General features: G+C 40.1%; 1 long non-coding RNA gene across 2 annotated transcripts; it reads left to right on the forward strand.

Moving 5' to 3' along the window:
* Positions 1–11,270: 11,270 nt before the first annotated feature.
* LOC136356257 (uncharacterized) lies at positions 11,271–13,553 on the forward strand. Of its 2 annotated transcripts, XR_010740936.1 has the most exons (6): positions 11,271–11,538; positions 11,638–11,886; positions 12,068–12,167; positions 12,341–12,389; positions 12,540–12,609; positions 13,301–13,553. It is a non-coding gene; the product is annotated as an uncharacterized lncRNA (long non-coding RNA). The 2 variants fall into 2 exon arrangements; XR_010740935.1 differs by lacking the exon at positions 13,301–13,553 and having other exon boundaries at positions 12,540–12,861.
* Positions 13,554–21,713: the final 8,160 nt, after the last annotated feature.

Consider the following 21,713-nt stretch of genomic DNA (forward strand, 5'->3'; position numbering starts at 1 on the left):
GCGGGAGCAAATTGGCCGATGGCCACGGCGTTCCACTACATCACCGGAGGAGGGCATCTAGAGTGGTTACCACTCTGATCCCAACTCCGGGCAAGGGTACGTTCAATGTTTCTCCTGTGCCTTTGCATTCCTGTGAAAATTTTGGTTCGGGGTTTGGGGAAATGGATGGAGAGGTTGAGGAACGCCATTATAGCCATAGAGTGCCTAAGTTAGATTTTCCCAAATTCGATGGTACCGACCCACAGGATTGGAGGATGAAGTGTGAGCATTATTTCGATGTGAATAACACGTATCCGGGGTTGTGGGTGCGTGTGGCTATCATCTACTTTTCTGGGAGGGCTGCGTCTTGGTTGAGATCCACTAAAGCTCATGTTCGATTTCCTAACTGGGAGGATTTCTGTGCTGCGCTATCTGATAAGTTTGATAGGGATCAACATGAACTGCTGATTCGGCAGATGGATGGAATTAGACAGTCGGGAACAGTGTGGGAGTATTACGAACAGTTTGATGAACTCATGAATAAGTTGCTTGTGTATGATCCAGTAGTGAATATGCATTATCTGACACACCGTTTCACTGAGGGATTATATAGGAAAATTCGTAATGTTGTTTTACTTCAGAGACCCCGAGACCTCGAGTCTGCTTTGGCTGTTGCTTTGTTGCAGGAGGAGGTGCTGGAGACAGCTGATGAAGTGACTGGGAAGGAAGTTAAGAAGAGTGAAGGAAATTCTCTGGGACGTTCAGTTGCAAATCTTAGAGGGGCATATCCTTTGCCTACTCCTCCAATGAGGTCTGGGGGCATCAACATGGGCATTAAATCTGAAGAAAAGAAGGAGTCTGAAGTAAGACGTTCATCAGGGACGAATGAGAGATTATCTTCTCTGAAGGCTCAACGTCGTGCTCAAGGTCTCTGTTACATATGTGCAGAGAAATGGTCTCCCACACATAAGTGTTCGAATACTGTGCAACTGCATGCTGTTCAAGAGTTATTCACAGTGTTGCATGAATCAGTAGAGGACGGGTTGAGCACAACAGATCATGTTGTTGAGCAAACATTAATGGCAGTTTCACTACAGGCTGTACAGGGAACTGAAACTGGTGGTTGTATGAGAATGCTAGGGCAGATCCAAGGCAAAGAAATTTTGATTTTAGTCGACTCAGGCAGCTCTGCCAGTTTCATCAGTAAAAGGGTGGCCAGCAGTCTTATGGGGGTTCTAGAGCAACCTGTGCATGTGCAAGTTATGGTGGCTGGGGGAGCAAAGTTACATTGCTGTTCTGAGATTCTGAATTGCGAGTGGACCATTCAAGGACATGTGTTCTTTACTAATCTGAAAGTTCTGGAATTGAACAACTACGACATGATTTTGGGCATGGATTGGCTGATGCAGCACAGTCCAATGACAGTGGATTGGACCACAAAATCTCTGATAATTGCTTATGCAGGAACTCAGATTCAGTTATATGGTGTAAGGTCTGATACTGAACAATGTGCCCACATAAGTTCCAAGCAACTTAGGGAACTTAATGACAGAACAGCAGTGTCCAACTTAGTCCAATTTTGTTCAGTTTTCGCCTTGGAGTATCAAGAGCAGATTCCTGAGGTGGTGCAGACAGTACTGACAGAGTTTTCTTCAGTTTTTGATGAACCCAAGGGGTTACCACCAATCAGACAATTTGACCATACTATTCCTTTGCTACCAGGAGCTGGGCCAGTCAATGTGAGACCCTATCGATACACTCCTATCCAAAAGAATGAGATTGAAAGTCAAGTGCAAGAGATGTTGAGTAAAGGGATAATTCAACCCAGTTCAAGTCCTTTTTCATCACCAGTTTTACTTGTTAAAAAGAAGGACGGTTCATGGAGGTTTTGTGTGGATTACAGACATCTTAATGCCATAACAGTGAAGAATAAGTACCCTTTGCCTGTCATAGATGAACTATTGGATGAGCTTGCGGGAGCTCAATGGTTTTCTAAGTTGGACTTGCGCTCCGGATATCATCAAATCAGAATGCATCCAGATGATGAGCATAAAACTGCTTTTCAAACTCATCACGGTCACTTTGAGTTCAGAGTGCTTCCTTTTGGGTTAACTAGTGCACCGGCAACTTTTCAAGGAGTCATGAACAGTGTGCTTGCTACCTTACTCAGGAGGTGTGTGCTTGTATTCGTGGATGACATTTTGATATATAGCAAATCTTTAGAAGAGCATGTGCAGCATTTGAAAACAGTTTTTCAGATTTTGCTTAAACACCAGTTGAAGGTTAAGAGGACCAAGTGTTCTTTTGCACAACAAGAACTAGCATATCTGGGACATATAATTCAACCTAATGGTGTTTCCACAGATCCTGAGAAGATTCAAGTAATTCAACATTGGCCAGCACCCACTTCTGTAAAGGAATTACGTAGCTTTTTAGGCCTCTCAGGATACTACAGGAAATTTGTGCGCAATTATGGCATTCTTAGTAAACCTCTTACAAATTTGCTTCGCAAGGGCCAGCTCTATATTTGGACTGCGGAAACTGAGGATGCTTTTCAAGCTCTGAAACAAGCGCTCATCACAGCTCTAGTCCTTGCGATGCCAGATTTCCAAACTCCTTTTGTGGTTGAGACTGATGCATCTGACAAGGGAATTGGTGCAGTGTTAATGCAAAATAATCATCCCCTCGCTTTCTTAAGTCGAGCCCTTGGACTGCGACATCCGGGACTCTCTACTTATGAAAAGGAAAGTTTGGCCATAATGCTTGCTGTTGATCACTGGCGGCCATATTTACAGCATGACGAATTTTTCATTCGAACTGATCACCGCAGTTTGGCTTTTCTTACTGAACAGCGTCTCACCACTCCATGGCAGCACAAGGCTCTTACCAAACTCTTGGGGCTTCGTTATAAGATTATTTTTAAGAAAGGGATTGACAACAGCGCAGCCGATGCATTATCTCGTTATCCAGGTTCTGATCGGGTGGAACTTTCAGCTTTATCAGTTGCAGTTCCAGAGTGGATCAATGACATTGTGGCTGGTTATTCCTCTGATCCCGATGCCTGCAGCAAGGTACAAACTCTCTGTATCAATTCTGGAGCAGTACCAAATTTTTCTTTGCGCAATGGGGTGCTTTATTTTCAGAACAGACTTTGGGTGGGTCACAATGTAGATGTTCAACAGAGAATTCTTGCTAATCTTCACACAGCGGCCGTTGGGGGTCATTCAGGAATACAGGTCACTTATCAGCGCGTTAAACAGCTGTTTGCTTGGCCTCGTCTTCGTGCCACTGTTGTTCAGTATGTGCAAGCTTGTTCTGTTTGCCAACAAGCCAAATCGGAGCATGTGAAGTACCCTGGAATGCTGCAACCTCTCCCTGTACCTGACCATGCGTGGCAAATTGTCTCTCTGGATTTCGTGGAAGGTCTTCCTAAGTCGGCTTCTTTCAATTGCATTCTTGTGGTGGTCGACAAATTCTCTAAATACAGTCATTTTGTTCCATTGACTCATCCTTTCTCTGCCTTGGATGTGGCCGAAGCATATATGCAACATATACATCGACTTCATGGCTTGCCTCAGTCTTTGATCTCTGACCGTGATCGCATCTTCACTAGTACATTGTGGACTACTCTATTCAGGTTAGCCGGCACTCAACTCCGAATGAGTTCCTCTTACCATCCTCAGACTGACGGCCAGACTGAACGTGTGAATCAATGCCTTGAGACATTCCTCCGTTGTTTTGTCCATGCCTGTCCTTCACAGTGGAGTCGCTGGCTTGCGTTGGCAGAATATTGGTACAACACGTCCTTTCACTCTGCTCTGGGTACCACTCCCTTTGAAGTACTGTATGGACATAAGCCGCGCTACTTTGGTCTTTCAGCTTCTGCTGCTTGTCGATCAGACGATCTTGTTGAGTGGCTGCATGAACGTGAGAAGATGCAAGCTTTGATCAGAGATCATCTTTTGCGTGCTCAGACTCGCATGAAGCAACAGGCTGATCAGCACCGTTCAGAACGCTCTTTTGCAGTGGGCGATTGGGTTTATTTGAAGCTTCAGCCTTTCGTTCAGCAGTCGGTGGTTACCAGGGCTAATCGTAAACTCTCATTTCGATTCTATGGACCATTTCAGGTGCTTGACAAGGTTGGAACGGTAGCATATCGCTTGGATCTGCCATCTTCCAGTTTGATCCACCCAGTTGTTCATGTTTCCCAACTAAAAAAGGCTTTGGCTCCAACTGAACAAGTCCATTCTCCACTTCCTGTGCTGGATCCGACAAATGCTACTCACGTTTGTCCGGCGCAGATTTTGGATCGTCGCTTCATCCGCAAGGGATCCAAGCTGGTGGAGCAAATACAGGTTCGTTGGACCGGCGATGCACCAGCAGCGACCACCTGGGAGAACCCGCAAGAGCTCCGTCGCCGTTTCCCTACGGCACCAGCGTGGGGACAAGCTGGAACTCAAGGAGGGGGGAATGTCATGCCAGCGCCCATAGCATCAGCGACAATACATGATGAAGCCCAACCCAGGCGATCCATGCGAGATCGGCGGCCCACGAGCAAGTACGTGTCGAATGAGTGGACCCGGTAGCTGTCGACCGGGCCACTGCCAGAGAGGGAGCGAGATCTTTTGGCACATCGCTATATAAGATCGGCAGAGTAGAGAGAAAAGGAATCGAACATTGTAGAAACAACAAAATCCTCAATTCAATTCAAATCTCTCTCTCTCTGTTCTACTGCTTCTTCTGTTCTTTCTCTGTTCTTCCTCAATTCCTCTTCTCAATTCACAAATTCCTCTTCGATTTCCCACGGATTCGTCTTCGTCTCGGCGTGAATTCCACAAGTGCCGTGACAGAAAACTATCCAATCAACTGCACGGACAAACAAAACCAATCGTTTTCTCTACATGTCGATTGTCGACTATTCGTGCTCTGATGAAAAACACAATTAGAGCGATCACTGCCAACGATTCGTATGATGTTAAACACTGCCAGTCTACCACCATTTTACCCTCACCATTTTATCCTTGCTGGATATATATAGCAACACCTCATTCTAATTCATCTGATAATAAATGGTAACACAATATGTATCAACTCATCCTTTTGGATAGTTTGGTTTTTGATCACTGAAGGTAACTTGCATCACCCGTTTTTTCATGTACGCATGGCATGCATACTGCAGATAATGTATGTTCGCAAGTCCAATGTCAGCGTGCATATGCGATTCCTAACCAATGACAGAGAAGAAGATGAAGGTGAAACTAAACTGCTGAAGTTATCAACAGATAGAAAACATGTCTACAAATCCACCCTGTTTCTGAGTCCAGAAAGATGATTTAAAACTGATTAAAGGATCTGTTATTATAGCTGATTGGACATCTAGAGAGTGATTTATGAAATAACCTAGATGAGATGAATGTTCGTTGCTATAAATGTCCCAGAAAATATATCCCTCAAACTCGACCATACGAGCGCAAGCAACAGCCCCAAATCAGATACAGTAGATTATTTCTGCTTTTGTGTTGGGGTTGGGGGTAGCTTAATTAATTTGGCAGCAAATTGAAGTTTCTGACAGTAGTTGTCACATGCATTATATATATGCTAGCTAATTTGCATGTGCTTTCCATGCCGTGCATGATTCTGTATATATAATCTCATATATATACCATATATGGAGGAGTATATATATATATTCAGGAAGCAATCGATGGATCACCCCAATAACCCAGATGGCCAGAAGCCCTGCACTGTTGTCACCTCACACGTCGCACTTAGGGTTAGGAAGCATCGGAAATTTTACTGTGTCGTTTTTCAACAATTAGGCTGGAAGTTTGATGAAATTTTGAAGTACAACAATTTGTACCAGATTGTAGGGGAAAATAGTTTTTTCTGTGCTGAAAAGAAAAAGCCTCCCATTTCATGAACTTTGCATCTTTCTTGAAAAGATAAATACAAGAGTTTTATGCTTTTGGAATAGCTTCAACGGGGCCGTTCGGTGGCCATAGGCCGTGCCATCAATAGTGTGAAAAAGAATCTGATAGTAGCTAGCTGCGGCAGCTAGAATTCTGATTATAGTCCATGAGAGCAAGGATAATAACTTAGCCAGCAGCCGGCTAAAAGTCACTTCCATGTCACTTAGCCATGCTCTAAAAACTCACCTGTATAATGGGTTGGCTATAAGTTGACTGATACATTACCTAATTAAAACATCTAAGCAATTAATATATGCATGTACAAAACATCCGTTGTGGAGCAAGCGCCGACGCCAGCAACGGGCTGGGAGCGGGCGTTTCGCCTCGGATATAACGCTCCGAGCCGGCGACTCGCGACTCACCCATTTCCTTCTCTTTCTTGGTTTCTCGCTCCTCCACATTGGATTCGATGACGTAGCTGTTGATTTCGCTGGCTGCCTGTACATTACTATACTTGCTCTGATAGTAGCTGCAAGCTTAAAGACAACCCAAATAAAGAATCTCAATTCACTTTTTGTTTTTTTTCTACCCGCATGCTAAGCCTTCTCTCCTGTAATAATTAATTAATGGCAGCTTTCCGGCTAAGGGTAACACCAATGTATATAACAAAAGTAATCCATATAGATGGGACCCACATATATAGACTATAACTAATGTTATCTTCACAATGTATATGGATAGCAACTAGTATTAGGAGGAGAGAGAAAATAGAGACAAATAATATATTTTATTCTATATGGGCAGCCCATATGCTTATGGGTGGCTTTTGCTATTTTCTTGCTATGGACTAGTTACACAATGTGGTTAGGTGGCTGAATGGAATATTTTATTGCTTATTGACTAGTTTTAGGCAGCGTTCGAGAGGGTGAGAGAGTGAGTTTGTTTGTTTCGTTTTCCGCGCGCACGTTTCCCAAACTACTAAACGGTACGTTTTTTGCAAAAATTTTCTATAGGAAAGTTGCTTTAAAAAATCATATTAATCCATTTTTAAAATTTAAAACAGTTAATACTCAATTAATCATGCGCTAATAGCTCACCTCGTTTTGCGTATCTTCCCAATCTCCTCAATCCCCTTCTCCTCGAACACACCCTTAGACTACATTGTGGATGCCCTAAGTTACAGAAATCACTTCCACAAATCTTCCTTGGTTTCCATTTCCATTAGTACGCTTCCCAGCTAAACGGTGCATATTTTAAATATAATTTATATAGAAGTTGTTTTATAAAAAGTTCAAATAAATCTATTTTTAAGTTACAATAATTAATATTTAATTAATTACGAGCTAATTAGTTTTAAACGAACGAAACCTATAAGCTTTACTAGAATCTCGTTGGAGCCCTTAGTAAATGGTTGTCACTAAGAAAACTACCCTTTTACAATATAAGACAAGAATTGTTAGCTATTAATTTACCAAAATAATATTTTATTATCGTTCTTTTCTTAATTTTATCCATCCAATGCAGTAAATTTTCCTTTTAAAATGCTAAGAGTTGATGTTGAGCTAATATATCGTGCGTATGAATGATGTTTCTTTTTTTTCTCCCCTTTCTATCTTATGTTACCAAAATTGCTTACACGGCAACAGAACAGAGATAACCATGAATACAGCAAGGGTAAAATATTTTCGGATGTAACACAAAGATGTCGACACATTTATTTATGTTCTCTTATATGTATTAATCCATCCTTCTTTTTTTTCACCCCATGTAGTAATTTTTTTTTAATAAATACTAAGAGTTGACATTGAGCCGATGTCATACGTATCAATAATAATGTTTCTCTTTTTCCTTTTTCTTTTACATTAAAATTGCTTACGCGGCAACAAAGATAACCATCAATAAAACTAAGGTAAAATATTTTCAGGTTTGCTAGAAAGATGTCGACACATTTTTTTATTTATGTTCTCTTAGCTATTAATTCCCCCAAATATTCTTTCATCATATTTTTTCCTTTTTTTTCATCCCATGTAGTATTTTTTTTAATAAACTAGGAAGGAAGCCCACGCAGATGTGCGGGCAATTCACTTATTGTTTATAAAAAGAGTACTAAAAGATATCTCACCATATTCACTATGAGAATCATTACCTTATAATAAAAAAATATTTATTCTGTAATATAGACCATAAACTTTGATATACTATATGATAATGCCTATTATATTCAAACAAAAATCACTTTATTATCACCATCCTTCACAAACATACGAACATACTAGTTAATATGTGTTTTGGTTTTTTTTTCTTTTATTATACATCTAATTCACTTATACATTTTCATGGGTAATATACGAAAGAATAATTTATATTGTCAAAATTTATTATGCTGATTATTAACACTATTAAGATGATTCCCTAAATATAAAGGGATATAATGTGGTTCCACGTGCCATTTTCGATCGTACGCATGTATGTAACATGTATGTATGTACGTACGTACGCACGCACGCACGTACCTACGTAAGTACGTATGTTTTTCATGGTGAATAGTAGTCTCTCGGATCTATATATTTTTTCTTGGTTTTTTACAAATATTTTCCCCTTGTAGGGGATAATGTGTGTATGTGTATTCACAGGATGGGTATGCATGTGTTTATATGAGCGCCCAACTGTTTTTTACATCATTATAAAAAAATACAAGTGGTGCCAAGACGACATGGCTTCCTCGACAACATCGCTAGGAGTTAACGCTGAAAAAAAATCTACCATACATGCGAAATGGTATATACACTCTCTTTCTTTTCTTTTTACATCTCTCGTGTATGTACGTATATAGGGAGGGATTAATTGTTTTTAGGAGCAAGGCATTACTTCGATAGATCTAGTATAATGGTTGAATATAATGGATCCACCGGTTTAAGTGTAAATTGATGGCAAGGTGTTTTACTTTTATTCTTAGATTTTGTGTTATTTATCAAAGCATTACGTGGCTTCTTAGGATTGTAGGAACCCTATTAGTCATACTCGCAATCTATTTGTAGTCAACTATTATTTGTTGTGGCTTGGTGGCAACCTCTACTTATCATTTGTTGATGATTGCCTATTTAGTATTATTTCTTATCTTAGGTGCTTGATGACACACGTGCTCATTGAATTATTAGTTTGGTTTTTCATCTAATTTAAGTGAGAAAGGGAAAAAGAAATAAAGATGTGGGGCTTGGTGTGCGTAAGTATGCATGTACGTAGTACTATTTTTAGTGCGTATGTAACTACTTACCTGCACGTACACATTATAGATGTGGAGCTATTTAGAGATAAATTTAATTGGTAAGTTTTTTAGATAAATCTAATGGTTAAAGCTAATTGAACCACCAATTATTTTTTCCCCGTAGACGTGATATATGGTTACTTAAAAAGCGCTCTATAGGAAGTTTGATCAATTTTGATCATCTGGATTGACTTAAGATAAAATGAAGCATATCATCAAATTCTTTTTATAATGTCTTATTCTTGTTTGGTTTCCATATAATGTCCAAATGATGTATTTCAATTTTATATAGTAAAATAAAATATAGATAATATGAAACTTGAATTATTTATTGAATTATAAATAAAAGAACAACTAAAAGAACTTTAAAAATTATAATTGTTAAGCTATGTAATTTTTTTATAATATATAACGTTGTCAGTTTTAGGGGGGGAAAAGGAGAGGATGTGAGGGGGGAGGAAAGATACGTACGTATCTACACGTGGAGGTTGATACACGTACGTCACGTGAAGGGATGGAAAGTGGGCTTTTTATGTTTTTATATTGTTAGATAAATCTAATGGTAAAAAATAATGCATGGGTCCACCGTGATTAAGTGGAAATTATTGTTTGGATTTTTTCCTTATAATTTATTAGAGAGCCACGTGGCGATTTAGGAGTGTTTATAGGAATCCCACGTGGCGGCTTGAAAGCGTTTGTAGGAAGTTTAATGGACTTATATAATATATAGATACTAAGAGTTGACGCTGAGCTGATATCATACGTACCAACGATGTTTCTCTTTTCCCTTTCTCTTTTGTGTTACTGAAATTAGTTACATCGCAACAGAGATAACAATTAATAAAGCTAAGATAAAATTAATATTGGTTTTTATAGTATCTATTACACAGCGTTTTCTCCATATGTTGGCCATGGATTTCTCTTGCAATCATGTAGCCGCAGAGGATATGCAAGTCCCCAAGATGAAGATATTTTATATCTCAACTACATGCTCTCGTGGAAAACTCAAAGGGATCACTAATGAAGATTAAATAAATAACATCGCTACTTGGTTGAGTACATTCTAGTTGATCTTCGATCCCACGATTGTCTCCCTTCGACATTTTTAGTGAAAATGATGCCCGGCTTTGATTGGGTCTATGCTGGGCAACTAGATTGAAAGGAACTAATCATATAAAACTCTATAAACCTGCCGTCGCTACTGTACACTATTCATCCGTCCGCGCGGCCACGTCATCGGTAATTCTGGGTCCTTGGATCAGCATCTTGCTTCCTGTCTTCTCCGTCCACGCGTGGCTTCCAGGAGCTTCCTCTACAGTGCTCATCGAGGCGCACTATCTCTACGCACACGATCCCCACCTCCTCGACCTGACCTGCCCAGCCAGCCCCTCTCCTCAGTGAACTCCGCCTCAGCCGTCGCCACCCGCCGTCCCGTTCCTCCCTGCGACCTCTGCTTGGACAGCTTGCAGCTCGGATCCTCGGAGCCGCTGCCTCGATTTCCTCCTACTCGGTCCACTCGCTGTTCCTCCTGCAACCTTCCCCTTGGCACTCTGCTCTATGGTGCTTCCGGCTTCATCGCCGCCTCACCAACCACTGCTTTCTGGTACATCAGCATCCTTGCCCCCTCACCTCCGGCTAGAAGATTTGCCCAGTGCTAGAGCATTTGCAATTTTTGGGGTTTTTCTTCGATCGGGAGTATATGGATCTGGGGATTACTTTGCTACTGTCCAGTTAATTAGCCTCATTTGTTTGGTTGATTCATGTAGGTCCCCTCACCTCCGGCTGGAAGATTTGGCCAGTGTAAAGCATTTGCAAATTTTGGCGACTTTCTTTGATGGGGATTATATGGATCTAGGGATTACTTTGATGCTGTCCAGTTAACCACATTTGGTTGATTCAAGCGGGTCTCCTCACTTCCGGTTGGAAGATTTGGCCAGTGCTAGAGCATTTGCAAATTTTATGGATTTTCTTCGATGGGGAGTATATGGATCTGAGGATTTCTTTGGTACTATCCATTTAGCCTCATATTGTTGATTCATACAGGTCCCCTCATCTACTCCTGCTGGAGGCTGCTGCTGCGGTTTTCTTGATGGATTTTATCAAACTCTCTCGGATACTTCCCCTCTTTCTTATTTCTTACAATCATTTATATGCCGATCAGTTTTTGTCCAAAACATATGTTTATTCTCATGCATTGATCTGCAATGACCAAATCTATGCTTCGATCTTTTAATTTGCTACAGTTTTCCCTGCTTCTCTAATCAGTACCATTACAGATTTGTCTCTGTGACTGCTTATTGTACTTTCAAATTGCTTTACAGTGCATGCACAAGTCTGTTGCCTATTTTAGTACTAACCAATATATAGCTGTTCCCAACGAACATGGTAAAAATATTATCTCTGCAATTCTTTGCTTCTATAGATTCTCATGCTTACGATATCTAATCGATATCCATCCTTCTTTTGCATGGTTTTCATTTTCAGAACATTTCAGCTTTCAGTATATGAAGTTCATGAATGAAGTGACCGTTGTCCGGCTTGCAACTGTTCCATGGTGCAAATCAATCAGTTTGGATATGGAACACGCATTGTACGGGTTGCTGCTTATAGGTTGTTTGGATATCACTTAATGGATCAAACTAGCTTGTCATATTTGTTTATATACATGTGCTATTTGGAATTAAGTGCAGTGGTTGTACGGGTTGATTCAGAGTTGATCCCAGCTTATATCAGGTGATTATATTGATAACATGTATTACAAATTTTATTGATTTTCAGTTTGAGTTAATATTGTTTATCACTGTATGCATTGTTTTTTCCTTAGCAATAAATTAATTCTTCCCCTGGCCTGTTGGTTTCTGATACATGTGATTTACCATTGTTATTTGCAAGTGATTTATGTCTCTCTCTACAGATAAAAAGGTCACACATCATTCTGTGAAACTGGACCATCTCCAGATGCATTAGTGATCAACCTACAAGTTGCTTTCATCTTTTAGGGACAGAGGTAGCAAGTAAGAAGTATGACATAACATACAAAATAGAGTTGTTTTTTTCCTAGCAGTTCATTACCACCATTTTCTGAGTTATATCTATGCAATACATAACAAAAAAAGTCTCACTCTCTTTTGGCATGTACTGAACATTCACTTCTGAATGATTTTTGTTTTCTACATGTTCAACGAAGGTACCTGCATTGCTCTAAGCCTCTAACTACTTAGGTGGCAAAGAAAGAGGTTGGTTTACATATGCTAATATGCTATGTTCTCATCTTGCCTCACCACAGATGCCATGGTCTTACTCCCTTGGATTACAAACTTACGGTTTAGCAAATCAGTCTGTTGGTAACATTACAATACAGTTGGTTTTGTTTTGTATCTTATTAGGAGTTGCCTGCGATTTTGCCCAGCCACTTTGGTTTGGAAGAAAGAAATTGATGACTGAATCAATGAAGCTGTGAGTGGCAACGTTGCCTGTACAGAAGGATTGGTCTATCTTACTTTTGGCTATCAAATTGTACCATGTGCTCATATACCTACAATTGATTTAAGCTGGCATCAATAAGAATTACACCAACAAATATCTTCATATACCAATATTTTCTATAGTATCTATTCATACACCATGTAATCAATTCGATCTTCCCTGTGATCTTCCACCACCTGAAATTGAGATTAATGTGATAGATATCTTTTAATGTTTGAGTAATTGTTGTGATAAATATTTTTACTGATTTTTGTGTTTTGGCATCCGCGGCAACGCCGCGGGGTCCCTGCTAGTAAGAAACTAAAGTTGGCGTAAAAGGCGCCATTAGAGCTTACATTTTTGAGTGACAGAACAGAACATGCCAAAACACCGACCACTTTCAGAGAACTAATTCAGACTCACATACTCCGGGTGTGTTTAGTTTCTGAAAAAAGTTAAAAGTTTGAAGAAAGTTGGGAGTTTAGAAAAAAAAAATAGAAGTTTATGTGTATATAAAAGTTTTTGATGTGATATAATATGATGGAAAGTTGAAAATAGGGGGAAAACTAAACAGGCCGGAAACTACAAAATATAGCGAAGGAAGCAGTTCTTTCCAGATTCCTCATCTGCATTTATCATATTTCAAGTCACGTACGGCTTCTTAATCGTTGCAGTTTTACAGGGACATGTCGATGAAAGCATCAGTCCCCTCTGTCAGCTTCAGCAGCGGCAACGCCCTTCGCTGTTGCAGGAACGACACAAACCTTACAAGCAAGTTAAAATATATTATAAAGAACGAGTAAGTCAGTAATTTCTCAAAACCTATGGACGAGTATTTCAGGTAATGTTTAAAAGAATGTTATCCTGTGAGCAAAACAGTCTGATCGGAGAGAATATCGTAATTGGATGGGCAATCGGGCACACTTTTTCCTCTATATTTATATGTTGTGTGCTCTTTGAAATATCAGCAAGGTGACATGTTGGACTGCGATCTCTCTTATCACAAAGTATGCTACAGATAGTGGAACTTCTATAGACTACTGTTCTTGTACTCGAGTGGTTTGCACAGGTTACAAGACGTTTCGACTTTGATCAAAGTTAAACTACTTCAAGTTTGACTAAGTTTATAGACAAATATGATAATATATCAAAAAGAGGTAGTATGTCAAAGTCAAAATATCTTATTACCTGAAACGGAGGTAGTATGTTATTACAATTTTCAGAGATATACATGTATCAGACAACTATACTCGACCATAAGGATTTGGACTGGGAGGATCCAAGAGCAGTCGCCCTACATACGGCATCAGTTGTTCTCGTGAAGTTCTAGCTAAAGATGATCACATATGCATTCTAACCCCAGAAACAGTAAGAGTAATAACATAGGAGGGGGTCTGTCTTCGGATCTCGTGGATATGTGATCATCTTGATGAGGTCAGGTACGTTCCTGGAGAAACCAGAAAATGAAAGTACTAGCTGATAAGTCGTGAACGCCATTTAGCATGTCTGTGGCTCGGATCACTACTACAGAAATCGACTTTGGTACCGGTTAGAAACCATCCTTAGGTGCCAAATTTAAAACAAGCGCCCGTTAGACGACACTGATGACATGGTAACATGGATGCCGGTACCTATGAGTGGTACACTTTGAAAAAAAAAACAGCATGCTCACTCTAACAAGAAATCAAGTCGCACAACTAGTGACAAAAGCCCAACAGAAAAGAAAAAAAGGCGAGCTTTACCAGAAGGGTCGAGGCCAGGGTGGAGTTGTGCGCCAGTCGGCTAGAGAGCAGGTTCAGCTTTGGCCGCGGCGGTGCCCTGCAGGAGGATGGTGTGGCGGTGAGGCAGCCTGGGTGGCAGAGAGGAGGTCGGGGAGAAAAAAAAAGTTGTTTTTTATTTTATCTGGCAGCTGGTGCCAATAAAGGGGAGAGGAGGGGCAGCTGGTTTTATTTAAATTCATCGTTTAGTAGTTCAAAAAGTATGCATGTGGAGAATGAGTCAGCTGCTGCCGAACGCATAATTGTAACAGTTGCGAGCAAGTGAAGAACGCAATAAACAGAGTATGTCAATCCAATTTGCTCGGTTTTTTCTCCCATCAGGCTTGTTGCTCACCAGCTAACATCTATCTATTATATACTAAAAGTTCATAAAACTTCCTACAAATACTCTCAAGCTACCACATGGACATCCTATAAATGCTCTCAAGCCGCCATGTGGCATGTGGTATTTTAATAAATTAAAAAATATCAAAAATTTCTAAAAATAACCCACCATTGATTTTCACTTAAATCAGTGGGCTCATTATTTATGCCATTAGATCTGTTATAGATAACACAAAACTAATTAAATCTATCAAAACAAACAAACTATCCTCCCACCCCTCCAGCCGTACGTGCGTATATAGTATGTACTTACGTCTTACTCCTTCTCCCAACTCTTTTTTTAACTAATTTTTTCAATAGAAAAATAACTAATAATTTAAAATCCATATCACCCATATTTTACTATGTACAAAAACTAAAATACATTATTTGATCATATCGCATCAAAACAGAATCCGGTTTTTAATTTATTTAAACAGTAATTTTATTTGTAATTAATTAAGTAAATCAACATCTATATTACTATTTTGCTCTATAAAAATTTAAATACATCATTTGAACATACCGTCAACAACCAAACAACCACGAAACATTAAAATATTAGTGTCATCTTAAATCATTCTACGCAATAAAGATTCATCGAACTTATCACATTTAAAAATTAGAAAAAAATTCTTAGAAATTTGAGCATCATTATCATTATATACTAAAAGTCTAATAAATTTCCTATAAATGCTCCTAAACCGCCATATGGTATTCCTACAAATGCTCCTATACCGCCACGTGGCACTTTCCTATAAACCGGTGGACCCAACATTTTAAATCATTAGTTTATTAATTTTCACCACTAAATCTTATCTTCCAAAAAAAAAAATCTGTACGTTCCCCCACTCCAATCACAAGTTCACTTAATACGTTTTAAAACGAAAAAAAATGTGCACATGTATCACTACACCAGATCCTCACATCTCTGACGGGATACCTGTGACGGGCAAACGAAATGGTCACTGATGACCGTCACCTCTGACGGGTCATACGGGATGCCGTCATCGGTGAGGCATCCAGCTACGACCCGTCACAGGTAACTAGTCACCTGTGACGGGTTAAAAATAGAACCCGTCACAGGTGAGGTTACCTCACCTCAAACGGGTTTAAGTCCTAACCCGTCACAGGTGACTAGTTACCTGTGACGGGTCGCAGCCGGACAGCCCGTCAGAGGTGAGGTTTACTCACCTCAAACGGCTTTAAGTCCCAGCCCGTTTGAGATGACTTCTGCCACTGTATATATATATGTCTCCTCTCCCAGCGGGGCCCACATGAGGAGATAAGGTCGGCCGGCTCCCTCTTCTCCACTTCTCCTCTATCTCTTCCACTTCTTCTCTATCTCTCCCCTCTTTCTTTGTGCCATGGCGAGGGGAGGCGCGGCGGCCCCGGGCCGGCTGGGGCGGCGGCGACGGCCCGGCCGCCAAATCCGGCAAGGGCGGGAGGGGAGGCGCAGCGGCGCCGAGCCAGCGGGGGCGGCGGCGGCGGCCCAGCCGCCAGATCCGGCAGGGCGGGAGGGGAAGCGTGGCGGCGCTGAGCCGGCGAGGGCGGCGGCGGCGGCGCGGCCGCCAGATCCGGCAGGGGCGGGTGGGGAGGCGCGGCGGCGGTCCGGCCGCCAGATCCGGCATGGGCGAGGGGAGGCGCGGTGGCGGACGACGGATCTGGAGCCGTGGCGCCGTGGCGGCCGACGGCGGGAGGGGAGGCGGCTGAGGCCCGACGGTGGCAGCGGTCTCCATCTCCGCCGCCTCTGCCGGCGACGCTTCCAGCCTCTGCCTCCCACCGGCTTTCAACACCCACGCCGTCGCCGCCTCCTGACCGCCGGTCGCCAGATCTGGCCACCGGGAAGCCGGATCTGGCCACCGGCGCCTTTCCTCGCCTCCCGGCCGCCGATGCCGCCAAGTTTGGCCTCCGGGAAGCCGGATTCTGCCGCCGGCGCCTTCCCTCGCCTCCCGGCCGCCGACGCCACAGCGGATCCAGCCACCGACACCTTCGCCACCTCCACAACCTCTTCCCCGACTGCCGGACGCCGCCTCCTCCGCCGCCGACCGATGACCGCCATATCCGGCCTCCACGAGGTCGGGGGACGCGGATCCAGCGTCCGCGGCCTTTCCCCTCCGCCACCGACCGCCGGCCGCCGGATTTGTTTGTGCTTGATGTTGTTTGTGCTTGATTTGCTCATGTTTGTTGCTTGTGTGGATGTGTAGTTTGTTAAAATGGACATGGATACTTGTGTGATGTATATTGTCAGATTGCTTCATGTGTAGTTGTTTGTTGAGATGTATTTGATTTAAAATACAAAGTTGTTGTATCATGTGCATCTTGAGATGTATTTGATTTTTCTTCATTTCGTACATTTGGGCTGAGGCATTTCTTTTTTTTTTGGGTGATTTTTGACGTCTGTGATGGGTGAGAACTAAAACCAGTCACAGCTGTTTTGTCACCTTTGACGGGTTGCAAAGAGTCACCCGTCACAGGTGTGAGTCACCTGTGACGGCTATATTTTTTAGCCCGTCAAAGGTTTTAATTACCAGTGACGGGCTTTCACCCGTCAAAGGTGAGGTGTAGTCATCAGTGACCACTTGTCTCTGACCAGAACCAAATCCGTCAAAGGTGAGGGTTAGAGCCCGTCACAGATGACTGGATCCGGCCTAGTGTATGTACGTACTCCCTCTCTCCCCCTCTAACCCTCCCCTTCCATATTTCCTATTTTTTTGGCTAACACCAAATACGTGTAGTATAAAAATTAATTAGATAGCTAAATAATCTCTTGGTACATATATTTCTATATAAAAATTATAATACGTCACTTGGATGTATATACCCTTAATTTTCAGGGGTGAACTCAGAAAAAAAATCGGGACATCACTTGGATATTATCAGGGACACTACACATACAAATTATTTAATTACTGAGTGATATGTTAATTAATATGACATGAATTATCTATTATTATATACTAAAGATCCGTTAGATATCCTACAAATTCTCTCAAGCTACCACGTGGCTTCCCATAAACGTTCCTAAATCACCACATGACGCTCTAATATATCTTTATATAAAAAATTTTGAGAAAAAAAATCTTACCCAAACCGGTGGACCTTATTTTAAAATGTTAGATCTATATCTTAAAAATAAAACCTACCGATCGATCAGGCTGTCAAAATCCATATGTACAATTCACATATCCACTTCCCTCCTCACGGATGAGACGAACCCACTAGCTTTCGCCTCTTTTTTCTTCCTTACGACAATTAAGTTAACCACTGAATAAAAGAAAATCCTAAAAAGAATTTAACAAAAATGGTAGGCTCATTACTTTATACCATTAGACATCTAACAACTTCTACTAACTTAATTATATCTCTCAACATGTATATGAGGTCTATTTACCTATATAAATATGTAAAGCTAAATCAATCTACAAACGTACAAATAAATCTGTAAATCCATCTATGAATGAAGCTCTTTTTAATTACTATGTCTGTCCTATAATGAATCCTACAATTTTATAGGAATTAAGAAAGAATGTAAAAATATACTAAGATTCCCCTCTCTAAATAAGACTCATTAAATAAGTGGTATGTGCAGAGTTAGAAGATGGTTAGAGTATTATTGGATAAAAAATGAATAATGGATGGTTCGATGGGATGAGTAGTATTAAAATGTATAAAATTTGAATCCTTTAATTTATGGATGGAGGTAGTACAAGCAAATAGAAGTATGTGATTATGTCTTTAATTAGATAAAGAAGCCATATTACCATATTCTTAATAGGAAATTTCTTAAATTAATATATCCTAAAATCTATAAATGCATCTTTAGTATACAAGAAAAAGTATTACTTAAAAGTTTAAATTAATATGCTAATTTTTTTCAAAAAAGAAACATATATAGTATAAATGATAGTTTCATATGAACCATATCCACTGTTGCGACATTTTTTTCTCATAAATTTAAGATGACATGATTCATGTAATTTTAGTTTACAATTTGTAACAATCCGTTCTCTAGAACAACACATCACAGCCTATTTAACCGGCACTCACTTACAGATATCACCCCACTTACACTTTCGTTGTCGCTTCATGTAAAATAGTCAACACGAAAATGATATGGTTAGAGGGACAATGCCTTACAAGTTAGTTGCACTCTTGCTTAACTAGCAAGATAGTACTACTGAAGTGCACACAACACAAATCACATCCTTTAAATAAAACATAGGCCATATCTAATCGAACTAGGATGTCACAGACACCCCCTCAAAAGACCTGACGTACCCATCGGTCCAACATATGTATAGATAAATTGAATGCCCAGAAACATGTCCCCTCTTTGCACGTCTGTACGTCCAGTGATCGAAACTAACTTTCAAAACAATCCCAAACAAATTATTGATATACACATATTTAGAAGAGAAAAAATATTTTTTTAAAAAAAAATCATATACATAAACATTCGTAACAAAATTTCAAACACCACTAAATAAGATGCCCGCGCTGATGCGCTACCTTCCTAGTTCTTTAAACATCAGTGACGTAGTCGTGCATAGTTGTTGAGATACTAAAACAACCTCTCCCCCAACTCGCTTTCCTTTGCCTTCCTGATCTCTCTCTCTCTCTCTCATTTTTAAATTTTGTTTTTCTTTTGTTCGTTTAGCCACATGCAGGCTCGATCACGCTCTGCAATTTAGTCCTAGGAACCGTGCCATGAAGAATTTCTTTTATGCTCACCCAAACGGAAGTACATCAGTATTCTCTCCGTCCAGAAAAAATATATATAAGTATGTGAAGCATATTTTAAGTTTATCTATAAATTTAAGCATTTCCGTCCACAAGTATGATGCTTTGTAATGTTGTACAACGTCCTTGTAAGGTACTGTCCTTTCAATGATAGAGACAGATATTGTAAAAGATTGGATCACGTATTCGTAATTTTCTTTCCAATTGCAACACTTGTTAACCGCGGAGGTCTTCTCTACTGTGTTCTGTTTAATAAGATATGGGTGGTCTACTTTGAGCTTGCCACAATGAGGGCAGACATTATTTTTCACACTTAATTTAGTGTTGGACTTTTGAATATAGATTAATATATGTTATCCTAGATGATGTTACCAAATTGTTTTACAGTAATTTTTTCTCTAACTATTTCACCCACGTACCAATAACGGGTGCGGCTCTACTCAGTGTAAAATTACTGTGTCGGCAGTGAGAGGCGTTGGCCATACTGAAGGTGACACGGAGGAGGTGGATGCTTTCAATGACTTGTTCAGTTGCTCATTGTCAAGCTGCAATTACTGCGGAGCATGAAGTGACCGGAAAAATCCAGATGAGAAATTAGAGCTGCATATGCAACAACTGCTTGGCCATCAATTTCTTTGTTATTATCCCCCAGTTGCAGTATGAGTTTGTTATGTAACTATGAGTTGTTCTTCGATAGCGTAAGGTGTTTTGGGCGTTTGTTGTGTTGCACTCTTGTGGCTCAAACTTGAGCTCAAACAGTGCCATTTAGATAACTTTTGTTTCAAGCTATTAATGAAGCTCGAATTTTAAGGCTTTTTTTGTTTCCAATGTGTTTGGCCCTAGAAGATTGATAGAAAAAATCGCTCGTTTTTCACGCGCACGTTTTCCGATCTACTAAACGGTGCGTTTTTTAAAAAAATTATATCAGAGTTGCTTAAAAATTTATATTGATCGAGTGTTAAATTTTTAAAAAATTAATCATACGTTAATAATTTATCTCGTTTTGTATATCTTCTTAATCTTCACTAAACTTCCCCTCTCAAACTGTCAGGTACAGGGAAAAATGTTGATGCGCACAACTTTAATGAAAAGGCTAACAGGCGATCGATCGCCTGGAGCGATCAAACCCCCTCCTCCACGTGGTTTCTTTTTTTGGCATCGCATTACTTTCCTATTTTAGTAAACTAGGAAGATAGCCCACGTATTCGCGCGGGCATGTGTCGTACGCTATGTTTGAACATCTACAATATATGATTTCTCCATAAATTGTTTTCATTAGCATTGCTTTTATAATTGTCTAACCAAACTATTAGTTATCTTTATAACATATCATATTTAATTAATCCCTACAAGCAAATATTTATAATATTCTTCATCATCTACTAAGTAGGTAGACATATTTTGTGTTAGAAAACATGTATAGAAAATTATGTGTAAAATCAAAAGTAAGATGTTTTTTTAATTGAATATAGGTTGTCATTGTTTATTGATGGATGAATTGGGTGGGATATGAGGCTCCACTAAATGCATGGGTTTATATTATTGTTTAATTTGAGAAAGAATCCATATGCGAACGTTCCATGTAGAGAGTGTGTGAGACTCCATGCAACCTAGCGCAAATAATATTGGATGAAGAAATATGGTTGTGCAATATATTATTTTGGAAGATGATGTATTATGAATTCACGCTTGTCTTTTAAGATGAGATAGAACTAATGGTTGGAAATAATGGGCGTATCGGTTTAAAAGGCCTAGGAGGATTTATGGGGTAATAGGTGGCGACTTTATGTAAAAAAGAAACCATAATCTAAAATCGATTACATGATATATAAAATAAAATTATCAGTGTAGCTTAAAATTATGCTCTTTTTAATATTTGTTTCTCTCTTTAGTTTTGTAGCTGAAAATAGGGAGGAGACTGGAGAGAAACGAATAGCGTAGAACTCAAATTAGATATTAGAAAGGGTTCACAATGCAATAGTGTTATGTGCATATGATTGGACAGGGAGGGGAAGTGGACGGTACATTGTTTTTTTAAAAAGAAAATCTTTGTAAACAATCTAAGTGCGAACCTATGATTTATTGTTTTCTCATTCTAAGGATCTTTAAGACATGACATGTGGTGGCTTAAAGTTTTTTTTATAAAGAGAAAAGCAATCTAATAGTTAAAAATAATGGGACATCAAATTAAGTGAAAACCGATGGATAGAT

Source organism: Oryza sativa, chromosome 4, assembly GCF_034140825.1.
Source record: "Oryza sativa Japonica Group chromosome 4, ASM3414082v1".
In the NCBI taxonomy this organism is placed as follows: domain Eukaryota; kingdom Viridiplantae; phylum Streptophyta; class Magnoliopsida; order Poales; family Poaceae; genus Oryza; species Oryza sativa.